General features: G+C 30.0%; 2 non-coding genes across 2 annotated transcripts; both read left to right on the top strand.

Annotated features, from left to right (window-relative positions):
* Nucleotides 1-358: 358 nt before the first annotated feature.
* TRNAR-UCG (transfer RNA arginine (anticodon UCG)) lies at nucleotides 359-431 on the top strand. The gene has a single exon. It is a non-coding gene; the product is annotated as a tRNA-Arg (tRNA).
* Nucleotides 432-3,048: 2,617 nt separating this feature from the next.
* On the top strand, nucleotides 3,049-3,121 carry TRNAR-UCG (transfer RNA arginine (anticodon UCG)). The gene has a single exon. It is a non-coding gene; the product is annotated as a tRNA-Arg (tRNA).
* Nucleotides 3,122-8,454: the final 5,333 nt, after the last annotated feature.

Below are 8,454 nucleotides of genomic sequence, written 5' to 3'. Positions count from 1 at the left end.
AATAACATCTCACATGTTTAGAAGGAATCAATGAAATCAGAACACCCATAGTTCAATGAGAAATTGCTCTAATGCCTACATCCCTAATCTTGTCATAAAACTTTATAGCATGCATATAGAAAAGTTAAGTTATTTCTCAGCTAAGTTAAGGATTTAACAAAATCTAGGCTATGTGAAAGGTATACTTTGTAATGTTCACTCAAAATAAATCATTAAAATATGTTGTTGGATTTCATTTTGTAATTCATATGCAAGTTTTTCCAAAACATTCTTCTAGAAAAAACTTCTAAATTTTGAATGTTATACTTGAGGTTGCTATTACCACACCTTCCACAGGTTCGACATCTTCTACATAGTTGACTGCGTGGCCTAATGGATAAGGCGTCTGACTTCGGATCAGAGGATTGAGGCTTCGATTCCCTTCGTGGTCGAGGTCTTCTTTTTGATCACTATTTGAACTCTTCATGAAATAAATGGATGACAATGTTGTAAAGAATGTAATTACTATAGGAATATAAATACAACATAAACAATGATGTGTATGATGTACACATAGTTACAGTTTTTTTAGGTTTTAGGTGGATAGCAAAAGTAATCCTTTTGGAAAAGGTAAATGTTTACCTGTTAACTTGTTCAAGTTTGGTAATCTGTGTTGCAAAAAATTCTTTGACCAAATTGATACAATAAAGGATATTTGCATATCTGCATATAAAAATTACATCTCACATGTTTAAAAGGAATCAATGAAATCTGAACACCCATAGTCCAATGAGAAATTGCTATAAAGCCTACATCCCTAATATTTTCATAAAACTTAAAAATCCTTTTGGAAAATGTAAGTGTTTACCTGTTAACTTGTTTGATTTTGGTAATCTGTGTTGCAAAGCAATTCTTTGACCAAATTGATACTATAATGGTTATTTGCATATCTGCATATAAAAATTACATCTCACATGTTTAGAAGGAATCAATGAAATCAGAACACCCATAGTTCAATGAGAAATTGCTCTAATGCCTACATCCCTAATATTTTTGTAAAACTTTATAGCATGCCTATAGAAAAGTTATGTTATTTCTCTGCTAATTTAAGGATTTAACAAAATCTAGGCTATGTGAAAGGTATACTTTGTAATGTTCACTCAAAATATATCATTAAAATATATTGTTGGATTTCATTTTGTAATTCATATGCAAGTTTTTCCAAAACTTACCTCTAGAAAAACTTCTAAATTTTGAATGTTATACTTGAGGTTTCTATTACCACACCTTCCACAGGTTCGAGAACTTCTACATAGATGACCACGTGGTCTAATGCATAAGGCGTCTGACTTCAGATCAGAAGATTGAGGGTTCGAGTCCCTTCGTGGTCGAAGTTATCTTTTTGTCACTATTTGAAATAGTGACTTCAAACTCTGCATGAATTCAATGGATGACAAAGTTGTAAAGAATGTACATTTCTAAATGTAATTCCTATAGGAAAATAAATACAACTTAAACAATGATGTGTATGACGTACACATAGTTACAGTTTTTTTTAGGTTTTTGGTGTATAGTAAAAGGTATCCTTTTGGAAAAGGTTAGTATTTACCTGTTAACTTGTTCAATTTTGGTAATCTGTGTTAAAAACAATTCTTTGACCAAATTGATACTATAATGGTTATTTGCATATTTGCATATAAAAATTACATCTCACATGTTTAGAAGGAATCAATGAAATCAGAACACCCATAGTTCAATGAGAAATTGCTCTAAAGCCTACATCCCTAAACTTTTCATAAAACTTTATAGCATGCCTATAGAAAAGTTAAGTCATTTCTCAGCTAAGTTAAGGATTTAACAAAATCTAGGCTATGTGAAAGTTATACTTTGTAATGTTCACTCAAAATAAATCATTAAAATATGTTGTTGGATTTCATTTTGTAATTCATATGCAAGTTTTTCCAAAACATACCTCTAGAAAAAACTTCTCACATGTTTAAAAGGAATCAATGAAATCAGAACACCCATAGTCCAATGAGAAATTGCTATAAAGCCTACATCCCTAATATTTTCATAAAACTTCAAAATCCTTTTGGAAAATGTAAGTGTTTACCTATTAACTTGTTCGATTTTGGTAATCTGTTTTGCAAAGCAATTCTTTGACCAAATTGATACTATAATGGTTATTTGCATATTTGCATATAAAAATAACATCTCACATGTTTATAAGTAATCACTGAAATCAGAACACCCATAGTTCAATGAGAAATTGCTCTAAAGCCTACATCCCTATTCTTTTCATAAAACTTTATAGCATGGCTATAGAAAAGTTAAGTTATTTCTCAGCTAAATTAAGGATTTAACAAAATCTAGGCTATGTGAAAGTTATACTTTGTAATGTTCACTCAAAATAAATCATTAAAATATGTTGTTGGATTTCATTTTGTAATTCATATGCAATTTTTTCTAAAACATACCTCTAGAAAAAACTTCTCACATGTTTAAAAGGAATCAATGAAATCAGAACACCCATAGTCCAATGAGAAATTGCTATAAGGACTACATCCCTAATATTTTCATAAAACTTCAAAATCCTTTTGGAAAATGTAAGTGTTTACCTGTTAACTTGTTCGATTTTGGTAATCTGTGTTGCAAAGCAATTCTTTGACCAAATTGATACCATAATGGTTATTTGCATATTTGCATATAAAAATAACATCTCACATGTTTAGAAGGAATCAATGAAATCAGAACACCCATAGTTCAATGAGAAATTGCTCTAATGCCTACATCCCTAATCTTGTCATAAAACTTTATAGCATGCATATAGAAAAGTTAAGTTATTTCTCAGCTAAGTTAAGGATTTAACAAAATCTAGGCTATGTGAAAGGTATACTTTGTAATGTTCACTCAAAATAAATCATTAAAATATGTTGTTGGATTTCATTTTGTAATTCATATGCAAGTTTTTCCAAAACATTCTTCTAGAAAAAACTTCTAAATTTTGAATGTTATACTTGAGGTTGCTATTACCACACCTTCCACAGGTTCGACATCTTCTACATAGTTGACTGCGTGGCCTAATGGATAAGGCGTCTGACTTCGGATCAGAGGATTGAGGCTTCGATTCCCTTCGTGGTCGAGGTCTTCTTTTTGATCACTATTTGAACTCTTCATGAAATAAATGGATGACAATGTTGTAAAGAATGTAATTACTATAGGAATATAAATACAACATAAACAATGATGTGTATGATGTACACATAGTTACAGTTTTTTTAGGTTTTAGGTGGATAGTAAAAGTAATCCTTTTGGAAAAGGTAAATGTTTACCTGTTAACTTGTTCAAGTTTGGTAATCTGTGTTGCAAAAAATTCTTTGACCAAATTGATACAATAAAGGATATTTGCATATCTGCATATAAAAATTACATCTCACATGTTTAAAAGGAATCAATGAAATCTGAACACCCATAGTCCAATGAGAAATTGCTATAAAGCCTACATCCCTAATATTTTCATAAAACTTAAAAATCCTTTTGGAAAATGTAAGTGTTTACCTGTTAACTTGTTTGATTTTGGTAATCTGTGTTGCAAAGCAATTCTTTGACCAAATTGATACTATAATGGTTATTTGCATATCTGCATATAAAAATTACATCTCACATGTTTAGAAGGAATCAATGAAATCAGAACACCCATAGTTCAATGAGAAATTGCTCTAATGCCTACATCCCTAATCTTTTTGTAAAACTTTATAGCATGCCTATAGAAAAGTTATGTTATTTCTCTGCTAAGTTAAGGATTTAACAAAATCTAGGCTATGTGAAAGGTATACTTTGTAATGTTCACTCAAAATATATCATTAAAATATATTGTTGGATTTCATTTTGTAGTTCATATGCAAGTTTTTCCAAAACTTACCTCTAGAAAAAACTTCTAAAATTTGAATGTTATACTTGAGGTTTCTATTACCACACCTTCCACAGGTTCGAGAACTTCTACATAGATGACCACGTGGTCTAATGCATAAGGCGTCTGACTTCAGATCAGAAGATTGAGGGTTCGAGTCCCTTCGTGGTCGAAGTTATCTTTTTGTCACTATTTGAAATAGTGACTTCAAACTCTGCATGAATTCAATGGATGACAAAGTTGTAAAGAATGTACATTTCTAAATGTAATTCCTATAGGAAAATAAATACAACATAAACAATGATGTGTATGACGTACACATAGTTACATTTTTTTTTAAGTTTTTGGTGTATAGTAAAAGGTATCCTTTTGGAAAAGGTAAGTATTTACCTGTTAACTTGTTCAATTTTGGTAATCTGTGTTAAAAACAATTCTTTGACCAAATTGATACTATAATGGTTATTTGCATATTTGCATATAAAAATTACATCTCACATGTTTAGAAGGAATCAATGAAATCAGAACACCCATAGTTCAATGAGAAATTGCTCTAAAGCCTACATCCCTAAACTTTTCATAAAACTTTATAGCATGCCTATAGAAAAGTTAAGTCATTTCTCAGCTAAGTTAAGGATTTAACAAAATCTAGGCTATGTGAAAGTTATACTTTGTAATGTTCACTCAAAATAAATCATTAAAATATGTTGTTGGATTTCATTTTGTAATTCATATGCAAGTTTTTCCAAAACATACCTCTAGAAAAAACTTCTCACATGTTTAAAAGGAATCAATGAAATCAGAACACCCATAGTCCAATGAGAAATTGCTATAAAGCCTACATCCCTAATATTTTCATAAAACTTCAAAATCCTTTTGGAAAATGTAAGTGTTTACCTATTAACTTGTTCGATTTTGGTAATCTGTTTTGCAAAGCAATTCTTTGACCAAATTGATACTATAATGGTTATTTGCATATTTGCATATAAAAATAACATCTCACATGTTTATAAGTAATCACTGAAATCAGAACACCCATAGTTCAATGAGAAATTGCTCTAAAGCCTACATCCCTATTCTTTTCATAAAACTTTATAGCATGGCTATAGAAAAGTTAAGTTATTTCTCAGCTAAATTAAGGATTTAACAAAATCTAGGCTATGTGAAAGGTATACTTTGTAATGTTCACTCAAAATAAATCATTAAAATATGTTGTTGGATTTCATTTTGTAATTCATATGCAAGTTTTTCTAAAACATACCTCTAGAAAAAACTTCTCACATGTTTAAAAGGAATCAATGAAATCAGAACACCCATAGTCCAATGAGAAATTGCTATAAGGACTACATCCCTAATATTTTCATAAAACTTCAAAATCCTTTTGGAAAATGTAAGTGTTTACCTGTTAACTTGTTCGATTTTGGTAATCTGTGTTGCAAAGCAATTCATTGACCAAATTGATACTATAATGGTTATTTGCATATTTGCATATAAAAATAACATCTCACATGTTTAGAAGGAATCAATGAAATCAGAATACCCATAGTTCAATGAGAAATTGCTCTAATGCCTACATCCCTAATCTTTTCATAAAACTTTATAGCATGCATATAGAAAAGTTAAGTTATTTCTCAGCTAAGTTAAGGATTTAACAAAATCTAGGCTATGTGAAAGGTATACTTTGTAATGTTCACTCAAAATAAATCATTAAAATATGTTGTTGGATTTCATTTTGTAATTCATATGCAAGTTTTTCCAAAACATACCTCTAGAAAAAACTTCTCACATGTTTAAAAGGAATCAATGAAATCAGAACACCCATAGTCCAATGAGAAATTGCTATAAAGCCTACATCCCTAATATTTTCATAAAACTTCAAAATCCTTTTGTAAAATGTAACTGTTTACCTATTAACTTGTTCGATTTTGGTAATCTGTTTTGCAAAGCAATTCTTTGACCAAATTGATACTATAATGGTTATTTGCATATCTGCATATAAAAAATACATCTCACATGTTTAGAAGGAATCAATGAAATCAGAACACCCATAGTTCAATGAGAAATTGCTCTAATGCCTACATCCCTAATCTTTTCATAAAACTTTATAGCATGCATATAGAAAAGTTAAGTTATTTCTCAGCTAAGTTAAGGATTTAACAAAATCTAGGCTATGTGAAAGTTATACTTTGTAATGTTCACTCAAAATAAATCATTAAAATATGTTGTTGGATTTCATTTTGTAATTCATATGCAAGTTTTTCTAAACATACCTCTAGAAAAAACTTCTCACATGTTTAAAAGGAATCAATGAAATCAGAACACCCATAGTCCAATGAGAAATTGCTATAAGGACTACATCCCTAATATTTTCATAAAACTTCAAAATCCTTTTGGAAAATGTAAGTGTTTACCTGTTAACTTGTTCGATTTTGGTAATCTGTGTTGCAAAGCAATTCTTTGACCAAATTGATACCATAATGGTTATTTGCATATTTGCATATAAAAATAACATCTCACATGTTTAGAAGGAATAAATGAAATCAGAACACCCATAGTTCAATGAGAAATTGCTCTAATGCCTACATCCCTAATCTTTTCATAAAACTTTATAGCATGCATATAGAAAAGTTAAGTTATTTCTCAGCTAAGTTAAGGATTTAACAAAATCTAGGCTATGTGAAAGGTATACTTTGTAATGTTCACTCAAAATAAATCATTAAAATATGTTGTTGGATTTCATTTTGTAATTCATATGCAAGTTTTTCCAAAACATTCTTCTAGAAAAAACTTCTAAATTTTGAATGTTATACTTGAGGTTGCTATTACCACACATTCCACAGGTTCGACATCTTCCTACATAGTTGACTGCGTGGCCTAATGGATAAGGCGTCTATCTTCGGATCAGAGGATTGAGGCTTCGATTCCCTTCGTGGTCGAGGTCTTCTTTTTGATCACTATTTGAACTCTTCATGAAATAAATGGATGACAATGTTGTAAAGAATGTAATTACTATAGGAATATAAATACAACATAAACAATGATGTGTATGACGTACACATAGTTACAGTTTTTTTAGGTTTTAGGTGGATAGTAAAAGTAATCCTTTTGGAAAAGGTAAATGTTTACCTGTTAACTTGTTCAATTTTGGTAATCTGTGTTGCAAAAAATTCTTTGACCAATTTGATACAATAAAGGATATTTGCATATCTGCATATAAAAATTACATCTCACATGTTTAAAAGGAATCAATGAAATCTGAACACCCATAGTCCAATGAGAAATTGCTATAAAGCCTACATCCCTAATATTTTCATAAAACTTAAAAATCCTTTTGGAAAATGTAAGTGTTTACCTGTTAACTTGTTTGATTTTGGTAATCTGTGTTGCAAAGCAATTCTTTGACCAAATTGATACTATAATGGTTATTTGCATATCTGCATATAAAAATTACATCTCACATGTTTAGAAGGAATCAATGAAATCAGAACACCCATAGTTCAATGAGAAATTGCTCTAATGCCTACATCCCTAATCTTTTTGTAAAACTTTATAGCATGCCTATAGAAAAGTTATGTTATTTCTCTGCTAAGTTAAGGATTTAACAAAATCTAGGCTATGTGAAAGGTATACTTTGTAATGTTCACTCAAAATATATCATTAAAATATATTGTTGGATTTCATTTTGTAATTCATATGCAAGTTTTTCCAAAACTTACCTCTAGAAAAAACTTCTAAATTTTGAATGTTATACTTGAGGTTTCTATTACCACACCTTCCACAGGTTCGAGAACTTCTACATAGATGACCACGTGGTCTAATGCATAAGGCGTCTGACTTCAGATCAGAAGATTGAGGGTTCGAGTCCCTTCGTGGTCGAAGTTATCTTTTTGTCACTATTTGAAATAGTGACTTCAAACTCTGCATGAATTCAATGGATGACAAAGTTGTAAAGAATGTACATTTCTAAATGTAATTCCTATAGGAAAATAAATACAACATAAACAATGATGTGTATGACGTACACATAGTTACATTTTTTTTTAAGTTTTTGGTGTATAGTAAAAGGTATCCTTTTGGAAAAGGTAAGTATTTACCTGTTAACTTGTTCAATTTTGGTAATCTGTGTTAAAAACAATTCTTTGACCAAATTGATACTATAATGGTTATTTGCATATTTGCATATAAAAATTACATCTCACATGTTTAGAAGGAATCAATGAAATCAGAACACCCATAGTTCAATGAGAAATTGCTCTAAAGCCTACATCCCTAATCTTTTCATAAAACTTTATAGCATGCCTATAGAAAAGTTAAGTCATTTCTCAGCTAAGTTAAGGATTTAACAAAATCTAGGCTATGTGAAAGTTATACTTTGTAATGTTCACTCAAAATAAATCATTAAAATATGTTGTTGGATTTCATTTTGTAATTCATATGCAAGTTTTTCCAAAACATACCTCTAGAAAAAACTTCTCACATGTTTAAAAGGAATCAATGAAATCAGAACACCCATAGTCCAATGAGAAATTGCTATAAAGCCTACATCCCTAATATTTTCATAAAACTTC

Source organism: Taudactylus pleione, unplaced genomic scaffold (genome assembly GCF_031769625.1).
Source record: "Taudactylus pleione unplaced genomic scaffold, aTauple2 ptg000914l, whole genome shotgun sequence".
In the NCBI taxonomy this organism is placed as follows: Eukaryota; Metazoa; Chordata; class Amphibia; order Anura; family Myobatrachidae; genus Taudactylus; species Taudactylus pleione.
Note: the sequence above shows the minus strand (reverse complement) of the source record. Positions and strands in the feature narration are given on the sequence as shown.